The sequence below is a fragment of the Hakea prostrata genome, chromosome 4 (assembly GCF_041222555.1).
Source record: "Hakea prostrata isolate BN-2017 chromosome 4, UWA_Hpros_2, whole genome shotgun sequence".
NCBI classification, from domain to species: domain Eukaryota; kingdom Viridiplantae; phylum Streptophyta; class Magnoliopsida; order Proteales; family Proteaceae; genus Hakea; species Hakea prostrata.
This window is the reverse complement of record NC_142603.1, coordinates 37,564,433-37,579,150: the sequence shown is the minus strand read 5'-3', so window position 1 is coordinate 37,579,150 and position 14,718 is coordinate 37,564,433. Positions and strand designations below refer to the sequence as shown.

At 37.2% G+C, this 14,718-nt stretch overlaps 1 pseudogene; it reads left to right on the top strand.

Moving 5' to 3' along the window:
• Positions 1 to 1,828: 1,828 nt before the first annotated feature.
• LOC149018795 (uncharacterized) lies at positions 1,829 to 10,163 on the top strand (annotated as a pseudogene).
• Positions 10,164 to 14,718: the final 4,555 nt, after the last annotated feature.

Sequence of the window (14,718 nt, the reverse complement as noted above, 5' to 3'; positions counted from 1 at the left end):
AATTCCCTTTTGTCCTCCAACCACATTCCTCACCTGACTCAATCCACTTTTACATACACATTAAGATCCACCTGCTAAGAGATGTGGAGTGTCAGAAACAGTGATAATGCAGAGATAAGGGAAGCCAGTAAAATTATAATCTTATACCTAGCTCAAAAAATTAAAATGAATGGCACAAAAACTAGGATAAAAAAACTCACCAACCAATGCCATCATTATGAGTCACACCTATTAACCGCAAATTACAATTCTGATAAGCCTATTGATTAACTCCAAATTACAAATTTGTTCAGCCACATTATTTCCATCATCTACTTCACCATCCTTTTTTCCTATCTAGTTTATTGTTCATCTTTAACCATGACAAACCCTCTAGATCCATCTATGATTATGTTCTATCATTAGAAACCACTAAAAGACCATCAAAGTAACCCCATCACAACAACCTACTCAAACCACCATCATAGCCCCCTTTTCTGATAAAACTAAAACTCCATGCCCCCAAAGTATTTGAAACGTTCAATTACATTCCCTCATTCTGTTCACCCGAAATCAGAAGCAGCCCCTCCTATAGCCTGCTCCTTCAATCGAAGATGCAGCCCCATCTAAGCCCTTTGACTTTCACTCCAAACTTCTCTCAACAATCTGATGTATAATCATCACTGGACTATTACTTCTCATGCAATGCTAGAATCAGCCCACATGGTAAGCTCTCATGGCCTAAGCAAAACCCCAAGTCTAGTCCAATTTTGGCTTCTCTTCGCTATTGCGTTTGGACCTGGAGGGATATAGAGGACTAAGACTCCTCATACTGGAGGCGTCGCAAAGGCAAAGGATGCGCTTTGGTAGAGGATTGCTAACTGTATGAATCATATTCGCTCGATTGTGGCTGCTTTCAGGGATTTGCAGAGGGTTTTGTCAAAGAAGCGGATCCTTACACGCAAATTACGTTTCCTTTTTTTTAATGGTTTGAAATAAAGAAGGGTAATATTGATAGTAATATAATATATATCGATTATTACTTAATTTTATTATTTTAATAGTATGTGATCTGTCGTTAAATAATTCAAAACATAAGGAGTATAAACGTAAAAGAATATATTTCAAGAAATATAAACATAAATATTTGCAAATATTGGGGTGTAAATATATTTATTTATTTATATTATTTCATTATATTTTATTTAATTATTATTATTATTTGTTTGGATTAAGGGCTTCTAATATATTGGGATGGAAATGAGAATATTAATGCTGTCCAATGGGTGCAAACCCAAGACCTTCCCATGGGGAGGTTGGGCTTTTAACTGTGGGCTTCTTGTGATTTTTTTCTTTTTTGAAAAATGCACAGTAAACATGATCGTTCAATAAGCATATGAGGAATATACACGCTGAAGGCCAAGGAGTCAGATAACACAAACCTATACTTTTCAACAGCAAAATCAGGTGGAGTTCATAAATAATAAAAATCTAAGGCGTGGGACCCACGGTACCCTACCGCTGTGGGTCCCTGTATTTGTTGTCGGCAAGTTCAGGGTGAACAAAACTCTTCAGATCCTTGCACGTGTAAAATGAATGATGCAACAAAGCCGTCGAGCACTCGTACTTCTGTCGTCCCCCACTTGAGAGCCAAAACCGCGGGTGGCCGTTCGACGGGAGAAAATAGTGTTAGTTATACAGTATTTTATTGTGCGAGAGAGGAAAAACCAGTATCGACGTGGAACCGAAGGAGGGTTTTGCAGCTATAGAAAAAGAGGATTATTGGATACCAAGTAACTCGTTCGATTTAAACTCAGATAGGTTTACGACCTCAGAGATCTCGGTTTCGATGGCGTCTCGATCGTCATTTGTCATTATTTGTTTTCTCTTTCTGCTTCTCGATGTTAGTCACTGCAAAACCCTAAAAAGAGACGGTAGGTTTGTCTTTCAGTTTAAGTACATTTATATGTATATTCCTGATCGTTATTCAATAAAATATTTGTTGTTTCAGCAGAACCACGGGATGCTTGAGAATTATGGTTTTTGTAATGTAGCTTCGTAATTTGGCATTGGATTATGTATTTTTACTCATTTAGACTGAGGTTTCTTGGATTGCACTGATTTTCGACCGTTCATTAAACCTCTATAATTAGTGAAGAACAGGAAAAATTGCAATCATTTGGTGCATTGTTTAAGATCCCTCGTTCTAGGTAGGTTTGACTTCTCGTATCTATTTAATAAGATGCGAATTAGACTGGTTAAGAGGGTTACAATGTAGCCAAACTTCTTACTCTTTTTCGATATCATGCTGAATGTTATTATATATGGACTGTACTCTGAAATTACAGAATTTTGCCAAGCATATTAACCATGATTAATTTAAGTAATTTCGTATTATACGGTTTTTTTCGCGTCATAATTAGTGCTCTTCTCAATGCAGTGAAAGCCTTAAATGAAATCAAGGCATCTCTTGGTTGGAGGGTGGTTTATGCCTGGGTTGGAGATGATCCATGTGGAGATGGTGATCTACCACCTTGGTCCGGTGTCACATGTTCCATTCAAGGAGATTATAGAGTCGTGACAGAGCTGTATGCCAACTTTTCTCTCATTGTCCTATGTTGATGTTTTCACCGCTATTCATCAGTGATTGAATGCCTAGTTTGTGATGTAACTTCATCTTATGCTTGTCCATATTTGAAAATGTCGTTTATTGTATAAGTAACGGGGTTATGAGGGTATGAGACTATGGCACTTGGAGGCTATTTGTTTCATTTCCACAATGTGAATGCTCAAGATATGGAAATATACCAAAATAAGCCATCAAAATAATTATAAGAAAACCTGTGACAGTATACCTTCACTGTAGTTCATCTCTGGGGAGAGGAGGGGGTTGGAAATATTATCACATCTACCGGTACATGCTAATTTCTACTGATAGTGATAGTTCATGTTCATGAGAATCCAACCTTAGAAATAATGTTTTTGGCAGTGTTGTTGTTGACCTGTAATGCTTATTAATTTTTACTCTAATGTGATCATCTTTTTTTTTTTTTTTTGTTGTTGCGGTGGAGCAAGTTTATCGTTTGTATCAATTGTTGGGGCTTTCCCTATCTGCTGTAACCAATCTGTTGGATCTAAGAAGGTGTAAGTGTGCCACATCTGATTTTCCTCTGGTTTGAGCTTATAGTATGGTATTGTGTATCCATTTGTGTGATGTGTCTTTCAAGTTCATTTAGGAATGCTTCAAAATGACCATGCTCTTTAAGCCATTATTTATTTTGTTCATCCAAATTTAAGGATCTGTTATTGTCAATTTATCAGTTTCATGTATCGATGCATTTTTAGGTGTGTATTTTGGTTGGAGTAATATGAAAGCATCTGAAGAGGGGCCATTAATTTGGTAACACTTACTCATGTCCAATCATGCAAACAACAAAACATCAACAACCATAACCTCCGGTGGTGGACCCAGGATGAAATAGTGGGGGGGGCCGAAGAATGAAAGCCAGTAACCTTCCTATTTGGGGTCCCACCGCTAAATTATTTTATTAAATTAAAGAATAGACCCACATATATTTTGTGGGGCCCACACATATTTGAAAAAAATGATAAATTATTGATAATGATATATTTTTTTTCAACAAAATATAGGTAAAATTAAAGCAACAATATAAAAAAAATATACACATGACTTCAACCCTAAAAAGTTAAATGCAAACCAAAATTTTCATTGATAGGAGATGTAAAAAAAAAAAAAAAAAATTTAAGTAAGAGATGCAAATCAATGGTAGTTAGTTACCTACTAACTATAGACATTTTATTCACAATACAAAATCAAATAACAAAAATTGCAGAAGAAATAAAGAAACATAGAATATAAAATCAAATTAAAAAGAATAACAAAAGAAAAGAAAAAAAAAGAAACAATGAATAAATTGAGAAAGAGAAAGAGACTTAATTGTGGAGTAGATTTTTTTCCGAATTTTCTTAAGCCACACTTATAGAAGGGGAAGAGAATAAATAGGAAAAAAAGAGGATAGAGGAGAGGAGATAAAAGAATAAATAGGGATTGAAGAGTTAGTTTTTAATTAGAAATAACATTTTGATTTTTGAATACCTAATAAGATTTTTTTTCAAAAATTTCCTTTAACCCACGTTTATAGAAACTGAAGAGAATAAATAGGAATAAAAGATGAGAGAGAAGAGAGGACAAAATAAATAGGGATTGATGGATTAGGAATGACATTTATACCCATCATTTTACCTTTAAAAATTGTTCACAATATTGGGGGGGGGCAAATAGTGACATTTCACATGTGGGAAGAAAAAAACCGGAAAAATTAAAGGAATTAGGGGAATATGGATAAAATCTTAAAAAATGGGGGCATGGCCCCCTCCGGCCCCTTCATAAATCCGCCCGCCATAACCTTATCCCAACTAGATTGAAATAAGAGAAGTAAAAGGAAGTAAATAGAACTAATAAAAGAGAAAATAATTAAAGGAATAAAGTCAAATCAGCAAAAGGTGATCATTTGCATACAAGGAGTCGGCTAAATGGGTCCTTATTATTTGCGGTTATATTACGATTGAGCCATGCCACATGAGTACCCTTTCTTACCATTTCTTCAATGGTCATTTTAAGCTCGACACCTTTTGCTCTGCCAAACTGGATCTGGTCACTGTTCCTTGTTGGTGCATTTATGGATCTCTATTGGATATGACTGTACCACCTTAGGCTGCTCTCATGGAGCTTATCTTGGATTGCTTCTAACTCCCAAATTGGTTCTAATACATTTGTTCCTTACTCATCTCCTGGTCTTGCTGCAAATCCTTACCTCTGATAAACTCATCTATATTGCTTTCTTTAGCTTCCAAAAGTCGGCCCCATATGTTATAGCTGGTATAATAGGCATGTCACATAAAAGTCCCAATGCACCTCTCCATGCACACAATCTTGATATATACATTTGTTGTATAATAGTTCATCTATGATTGTACCCTCTTTTCCACTCCCTCCTCTCCCAAATGTGGAAGCCTTATTCTTTTTGGATACTTGGAGAACTGCAGTGATTTATATAAAAGGGAGATGTTTTGCTTGCAAGAACTGCCTGACCTGTCTTTGCTTTATATGAGAAAGATCTTTTCACTGTATATGGTGGAAGTGCAATATAAATTAAAGTGGTTCAGTTAGCAATATTGTTTGTGTTTTTCTTTTCAAAAGGGCTGGCTAATACTTTCACTGTATTTTAATCCCAGGGATCTTCACAACAACAAGTTGACTGGTCCAATCCCTTCTCAGATTGGACGGCTAAAGCGTCTTAGAATACTGTATGGCTGCAAACTCTTCCATTTCTTGCTTTCTGATTGAAATAATTTGCGTATCTGTTTGTTTGATTTCATAGTGGGTTCTTTGCTCTCTTTTTAAATTATGGACTCTGTTGATAAATGATGAAAATAATATGGTTCTCCAAAATGAGAATACACTAACAAAAATATGTGATTAGATTTATCTCCAAAACATATTAGTCTTTGCTCATCTGGCTTTGCCAAATGCCAATCCCTTAGCCCGTTTATTCGTTGATACTGGGGTCTACTGGAACAAGTAATTCAATGACGATGCTAAAATTTGATGTCCCTGTTAGCTAAATTCTTCTTCCAATGAATTGTTCATAATGGCTATTTCACCCCAAAATTTGATCATGTGTTTCGTATCCTTTGCAGTGACCCATCTTAGCTTCAGTTTAGATCATAGGCATGTGTGTTATATAAAAAGCTTAATCAGGTTAATGTACTGGATCAGCTTTTACCGGATGGCATTGTGAGAACTTCATTATGGGTTTTTATTAATAAAAAAAAGAAAAAAAGAAAAAAAAAAAAGAAATAGAAGACTTCACTATGGGTTACAGGATTGGCTTGATCAAGGATCAAGTTCCTCATAGAGCTCACTCTCTCTCTTGCTCTTGTTTGTGTTTGTAACAAACATAAAGAAGTCATGGATCAGCACAGCCTAACATTAAGTTTTTTATGCTTTCTCTTTATTGTCAATCTCAAAAGCCCTTATCTTCTTCTAAGGTTAGCCAGGATTTAGTACTTCTCTTAATTAGAAGTACTGACAATTGAATTTTAAGTACTTGAAATGAATCACAATGCAACAGCAATTAAGAGGTCTATAGTCTCCCTGTGAGCCTTTTTGGCTGTTGCTGCAGCTTGTAAGAGTCTTTTCTTCTAATTACCATCTGATACCTCACTCTCCATGCCAGGGCTTTGATATTTGATAATGCCCGAGCTCTTCTTGTAGTAGCACTCATCTCTCTCTTCGTTCCATATCATCAACAATAGCAACAATAAGCCTTGTCCCACTAAATGGGGTCGGCTACAATGAAAAAGGGTTTGACCTAACGCACCAACCCTCCTCCTTTACGCGGGCTTGGGACCGACAACAAACACTAGCGGAGTTCTTCTTTCCATATCTTTCTGAAGTATAAATTGGGACGCTTTTCTTAGCTGTCCACACTCTTCATAAAAAACTCATCTGCCTTTCATGGGAAAATAGTGGCATCTATGTCTTTATATAGATTTAAGGTTCTTAGTTATCCTTATTTTTCTATATGATAATTTTATATTGTTTCTTACAAACCATGCAGTGGCTGTTCTATTTGCATTCCGCTTTATAGATAGGGTATCGTTTGTTTGCTAGATAAAATATGGGGTAGGAAAAAAACTTTTTCGTGAAATCCCAAATCATGCTTTGTTTGGTTCAATGGGATGGGAAAGTGAGCAGACAAGCTTCCTTAAATTAAGGAAGTCTGTTTGCTGACATGGCATGTTACCTCTCCCACCCCACCCCTTTTTGAAGTCCTATTGTTTAGTGGGACTTTGTGAAAAAGTGAGGGATATAATAAAAGTGGGATCCACATTTGTAACTTTTTCATAAAATCCTTTTCTTTCCTTTTCTATTCCATTACCCCACTACATGTGGGTCCCACATGTTTATTATTTATACCCCTTTTTATCTAGCAAATAAACGATGCCTAAAGAATCACTAGTTAGGATTTGTAGTCCTTGAATCTTGTGCTTAATTTCTCACAGTAACTTGCATTCTGAAGTTGCAGTTAGCGATATTGTTGATTTCTAGAAATATAATTGGATAATATAATATTGGGTTTCAGGCGAAGGTTTTTCTTTGCCTGCTTGAATTACTTAGTTTGCAAACAATTATAATTTTCAAGAAGCTGATTATTTTTTGTTTCATCATTTTAATATCTTGTTGTTTACATTTTTATTTCCCATTCGTTAGCAATTTGAGATGGAATAAGTTTCAAGATGTTATTCCTCCGGAAATTGGTGAACTCAAGCAACTAACACATCTGTGAGTAGTATCAATTTTAAATATGATATTTCGTCTGTACGATGTGATTTTTTTCTTCTTAATTGAGTGATTTATTACCGTATATTTTGTAGCCACCTGAGCTTCAATAACTTCAAAGGTGAAATTCCCAAGGAACTTGCAAGTCTACCAGAGCTTCGTTATCTCTATCTTCATGGGAATCGCTTCATAGGCCGAATTCCACCAGAATTGGGGACACTGCGAAACCTCCGACATTTGTATTATTCAATCTCACCCGTCACAACCCCATCCCCACCCTGCCAAAATAAGAAATGCTATAAAAGTTTAGGTTTTGGTGTCTTATTGCAGAAACTTCTCTTCATCAAATTATGCATTACTATGTTCCCTGCCATTTTAATCGTTTAGCTGCTAATATATTGTACCATGTTCGTAGGGATGTTGGTAATAATCATTTGGTGGGTACCCTAAGGGAACTCATCCGTTTTGAGGGAAGTTTTCCAACTCTCGCGAAATCTGTAAGCCAATTCGTGTTGTTGAATTTGTGGTATTGCATGTGGTATTCTGTATCTTAGGAATTTAAAATTTATGTACTAGTTTAATTTTTATGTAGGTATCTGAATAATAATTTCTTTACCGGAGGGATTCCTGCACAACTTGCTAACTTGACAAGTTTAGAAATCTTGTAAGTAATAAAATTCTAAATGATGGCCTAGCGAGATAGCCGTTCGGCATGATTTTCTTTCTTTTTTAATTCTTCTCGCACATTCCTATATAGTCTTGAATTTAATTGCCCGTTTTGATTATAGGTACTTATCGTACAACAAGATGTTTGGGGTTGTTCCTGCAGAACTTGCCAGTATTCCAAGATTGATTTACTTGTGAGTCTTCGTCTACCTGTTAATCTACTTATTATACACATATCTTGCTTGAGAAAACTCTAACCATTGGGAGGACAAGAAAACCTTGCTTCTGCCATTTTTTCGCATCTGTTAGTTTGAGATTTGGGACTACCATCCTTTAGATCCTGAGAGTTCTTGTGTGGCTTGAGCCGCACGCCGCTGTCCAACCCCATAATTTTCTTAAAAGGGAAGGGTAAAACATTGCAATACTTTGTCGTGGTTCTTTACATTTTACTCGTATAGGGTCAATTCTTTGCCTTGTAGATCACCCTAATTTTGAAACCCATTAAATTCTTGCTATTATGAATGGAGAACCTTGGTGTTGCTACTTTTTTGGGTGAATGAAAAGATTTATAAGCAACAAGACAAGAATGGTTTCTACAATCATTGTCACATTTGTTACTTGAAGAATGACTTGTTACTGTTTATCATTTGTATTCATTATATTTACCAGGCTGGCTTCATTGCTTGCAATGAATATGAAACCTCATTTAACTAATGGTGTCTTTATTTGAGATGATTCATGTTTCCCATTGTTATGAAATGAAATCCCTTGGTTCTGCTAAACTTCTTACTTGAAGAATGAATTGTTTTCGTATACCCCATCACCATTGTTCTTTGTGGAATGACAAATTTGTATCTCTTCCTGGTTTGCGTAATCAAATAGTGGTTGATGCTCCTGCTTGTTAGGCTGACGGTTGCCATCGGTGAATTCATCAGAGCATTTTAGATAGTTCAATGACGTGATGACATATTTTCTGCTTGAGAAAAATTACAGAAGTTATCTAATGGGATAGGGTGGAAATAGATGCTACTACTGAGGAATGGTACACAATCAATGTAGACGTTGAATTTAACTATAGCTGGTGGGATCATCCACAGGGTCCACATCTGCCCCAAGTCGCCCTTTGCATGTTGGAAATAAAGAAAAGTACAACGTCAACAAATGACTGCAGTTCGAAAATACACATCTGTTGATTACAGAATGACAGATGAACCACCTACATAAACGTCTAATAGCTAGGTTGACAGGTTTCATGGACTGGCTAAAACTATCTCCATGCCCACTTAGGGGGAAAAAAACAACTCATTATATAAGTTTCTTTGTGAAGTATCCCTGCACAAATGTTCTTTGTGTTGTTTGAATGTTCTGAGATTGATTGTCTTCTTGATGGTATACAATTAATGGATCTGGGATATGATATATGAAGCTATGGCAAGGACGGGTTCAACATGATATTTTTTTTTTTTTAGGGAAAGAAATTGATATCCTGTGGCTAGGGTTTGAGATTGATTTTCTTCTTGATGGTATACAATTAATGGACATGAGATATGATATATGAAGCTAGGGCAAGGACGGGGTTAACATGATATTTTTTTTGGAGGGAAAGAGAGATTGAGTATAACCTCAGGCTTGTAGCATATTGTGTGATATAATGAGGTAGCCTTATGGTATATATTTTCTTAATTTCTTTGCTGACAAGCAATGGTTGGACATGAAGTAACCATTCATAAAATCTGAAGAGTGTTGAGTGTATGTGTATAGACACTGTGGGAGCTGGTCTTTATTTTGCTCTGCAGCATATAATTTTTGTGCTAACCATGTCATTAGTTGGAATGTTTAGATCTCTTATAATTACCCTAATTTGTTGAATTTTAGATACTTGGACCACAATCAATTTCGGGGAAGGATTCCAGAAGCCTTTTATAAACATCCCTTCCTGAAAGAGATGTAAGTTACCTTGTACCACTCAGCTAAAGCATATCCTTATTGTTGCAACCGCGAAAACTGATATCTATTTACTTGTTTCAATGCTGAATCTCTGAACGTAGGTATATTGACGGAAATTCTTTCCGGCCGGGTGTAAAACCCATAGGTGTCCACAGGGTCCTTGAAGTTTCTGACTCAGAGTTCTTGTTTTAGTAGTCTCATCCTATTCTTCTTCTTCTTTTTTTTTTTTAATATTATTTTTATTTTTATTATTAATTTAAATCTTATGTAGGGACATAGGAACAGCCTTTCACAGTACCCCAACCCCTGGGGTTCATGGAATGAGATGTGAAATTCCTATTTTGCTTCCAAAACTGTTATTTTTTTGGTTAGTCTTGATTTAACACAACCGAAAGCATAGCTGCTTGTAATTGTATAGCATATGTTGGCATTAATGCATTAAAATTTTGTCCGTCTATACTGACTCAATTCCTTTCGAGGAATGTAGAATTCTAGACAGGTAGGTGACTCTAATTTTGCTTTCTTTAAGTGATACATGTTTTTGTTGTTTTGTTTTTTGGGGTAAACCTTTTGGTGATACATGTTACTTGGATATAAGAACCACAACAATAGGGGTAGTTTTAAGTAAAGCTAAAACATCATCATCTTTCTTCTCTTCGGATGGTCTATCCAAATATGGCTGTAGGAGGGATGATAAGCATTCTTGTCTACAGAGACGGAACGAAGGACAGATGGTTGCAAAGAGGGAAGAATGACGAGACTTAGGATGGTGGAAGTCTTACTCTCCAGGATGGCAATCTTGCAGATCCTATCAGAGAAAGAGGATGGGAAACAGTGGGTAGATTCATTGTTGAAGTTGGTAATGAGGGTCCCAAGGTGACTATCATTCTTTTGTTTTGGTTTTTTGGCTAAACAGAAATATCACTGAGAAGCAGAGCTACCTACAACAAATAGCAGCATCCACCGATCCACGTAATAAATAGACTGGAGCCTTGGCCAAAAAAAAAAAAAAAAAAAAAAAAAGACTGAAGCCACAGGCCAAAGGGGAAGGGCTCTTTAAATCAAGAGGGTAAAGGAGCTTAAAAACATTCTGGAAGTTTATTTACGTGTCATGGTGTCTTACCGTATCATAGTGTCTCGGTCTTTCATTCTCTAACAAAAATTGAATCTGAATTTTCTATCAGATGGGGTTGAGGTATGGGAAAATTTTCCCAATACTGCTTCACTACATATTTGGGTTGAGTACATGTGTTTTTTTAGTACTTTCCATTACACATTTAGGTTGGGTTCACTTTTAAATGCTGATATAATGAAACAGAGGTGGGACCTCAGTTGCTATGTGAACAAGTAACGTGAGGGTGTGAGACCTTAGTAGGCCTACGTGGAGTTTTCACCCAAAAAAAAAAAAAAAAGCCTACGTGGAATGAACCCCATCTCTAATTTTTGTTTGATAGGTGTGAAGGGGGGCAAAGGGGTATAGAATCGGATTTTTATCCGCTCCCGTACTAACAATGTCCAGTTGCCTGCAGTTGATCATTAGATTTATGACATGTAGCTTATTCCAATCCAATGAACAACATTTATTCAGAAGAAAAACACTCGGGTTCAATGGTTCTCTCTCACCTTCTCTGTCTTCGGCTCTGGCAATGCCGACCTTGCCATCATCACTGCTTTCTTCCTCTTCAACTCCGGTAGCAACAATGTAACCATGGAAAGAAATTTCCTGCGAATTCGCGGTTTCGCCCCACGGCGAAACGATACTGTGGGGTGAAACGAGATTAGCGGGAATTTCGCCGAGATTTCGGCAAAATCTTGGCGATTTCTCGGCGATAAAATGCGGGCTCGGTTGGATTTTTTCATTAATTATCTTTTGAATTTCTCTGATTTTCTCTCTCCTCGCCCACACCATCCAGAGCTTCTCTCTCCTAGTTCTAGGTGTTTTGGCCATATTTTCGTCCGATCTTCGACATAAAACCGCAGTACTCACTTCATTCTTGACGGGTATAGCATTATTCGCGACGATCAAGCGAGATTTCACACAAATCTGGGTGTTTTTCATCTGAGAGGTAAACTGTTCTTCACTAAACTGTTTTTTTTGAAAATGCATGCCATAATATTGTTGGATGGGTATGAAATTAATATATGTTGAAGACAATAGGCTGATCTACAAACTCACGGAGTCGAAATTTTTTTTCACTAAGTAATTTATTTATTTATTTTCGGGCGTCAAAAATTGTATTTTTATACATTTTAAATGCTTACTTTTTGCATGATATATGTGTTGCATTGTGATTGAAAAAATATATGTGGATCCCCATGGGTCGATCTACTGACTCACGGAGTCGGAATAATTGTCGACCCAATAAATAATTATTTGATTTTTTGAAATTTATTAAAATATGAATATAAAATATAAATAATTATGAAAAAAGAGAAACAATTAGGAATAAATAAGGAAAATGATTTTGAAAATTATAGAAAATTATAGAATACATATATAATTATTTTCAAGTGCTTCTTGTATGGTTTCATTGTCGGTTTTGATATGGTAGCCTTTTCTTTTGTCGGAAAAAATTTAAATATTGTTTAAAATATTATATTGGTATTGTTTAATTGTTTATGAAATCATTTTTGTTGCAACAGACCAACAGTTATCATGTCTAGCGGTGGGAGAGGAGCAGGTTCACAGGGCCAGGGACAGGGACAGGGACAGACACAGGGAGCGGCGTCTGCAGGGAAGGGGAGGGTTGATCCTGCATGGCAGTATTGTGTTGCAATTGATGGCAACAAAAGTAAAACAAGATGCAACTTATGTGATAAGGAGTTGAATTCGGGTGGCATAAGTAGGTTTAAGGCTCACATCCTTTGGTAGTTCAAAGGATGTGGCCACCTGCACTGAGGTGAATGCAGATATTAGAAAGGCAGTTAGGGACATGGAGAATGACAAGGGGAAGAAGAAACAAGAGAGGAGAAGGGTAAATGAAGCATTGGATGAGGAGGTGCGGGCACCATCATCTTACAGAGTTGATTCAGATTCTGATCAGGAGGTTGATTTAGATTCTGATTAGGAGGTTGATCCTGTTGATTTGAGAGAGCGGGAGGAGAGGGATGTTAGACGGGCGATGGCTGAGAGAAGGGCGATGCAGTACCAGGAGGAGGAGAGGGCCAGAGCTAGATTTACAGGAGCTGGTACCTCTAGGCCTGTAGGGGCTGGAGCATCTGGATCTAGGGACAGGGGTGGTATACGTGGTATGTTCAGCCGATCACAGAGTCAGAGGGTCCCTTCTACGGCTGATGTACGGGGATCACGTCCACGTGACTATCCACAGAGGTCGGATCCTATCCTAGAGCAGGATCCTGATATTTTCAGAAATAAGGGGGCCAAGCAGCCCAAGATCACAGGTGCATGGAAAGGGATGGCGAAGAAAGTGAAGAAGGCAGTGTCGAAGTAGATGTACTACAATGCGGTTCCACCACATACAGCACAGGGTCCTTATTATAGTAATATGGTTGACACTATTGCAAAGGCAGGTCCTGGACATCCTGGTCCTACCCCTAAGGAGGTGTTGACCACTTTCCTGGCTGAGGAGAAGAAGGAGCTGCAAGAGTACATCAGTAGTTTGAGAATATTTTGGGAGACATATGGATGCACCATTATGTGTGATGAATGGACCGGTCCGACAAGAAAATCCATTATCAACTTTATGGTGTATTGTGATTGGAAGACTGTGTTTCTAAAATCTGTGGATGCTACTGGGTAGACAAAAGACCACAGGTATATTCTTGGACTTTTGCAGGATGTGATTGATGAAGTTGGGAAGGAGAATGTGGTGCAGATTGTCACCGACAATGGCACCAACTTCAAGAAAGCCGGTGAGGTACTGATGAATACAGCTGGATATAACCTATATTGGACATCCTGCGCAGCTCATTGTATCGACCTCATGTTAAAGGACATCGGCAAGATCAATATTATCCAGAGCACAGTGGAGAGGGCCAAACAGGTAACAAATTTCATCTACAATCATACTGTTGCTCTGCATATGATGACGCAGGCATGCGGTGGTGAGCTAGTGCGACCCGGTCCTACGAGATTTGCCACGAATTTCATCGCCCTGAATAGTATTCAGGAACGGAAGACGGGCTTGAGATCCATGTTTTCATCAGAGGAGTGGTTCTCATGGGTTGGATCAAAGTAAGTATTTTTTTATTTTTTTTTATCTATAGTCTCTACTATTTGATTTAACAAGTTGTTAACTTCTTATACATTTATACTATGAAATATGAATATCTAGTATGTAGTATTTATTACTAACTTAATGTGTTTGTGATAATTCAGTACTAGTAGTGGGCGCATTGCACAGACGACAATCTCGTCTGATGACTTTTGGAGGAATGTGAAAATTGTGTTGGAGACCTTAGATCTTATAATAAAGGTCTTACGTATGGTTGATTCCTCCCTCAGGGGGCCCACTATGCCGCACATATATGCAGCCCTGGAGAGAATGAAAACAACAATCCAAAGAGCTAACCCCAGAGATTTTGTTGCATACTTGAACATTGTTGATATTAGATGGACCGCTCATCTAATGCATCCGATGCATAGGGCGGGTAAGTAGTTAGTGTGGGTTACTACTTATTATTAATAATTTGTAACTTGTAGTAAATATTAATTCTTTGACTGTGAGTTTGTGAATTGTGCAGCCTATTATCTCAATCCAAAATATCAGTACACTGAAAATTTGGGATTGCGGTCAGAT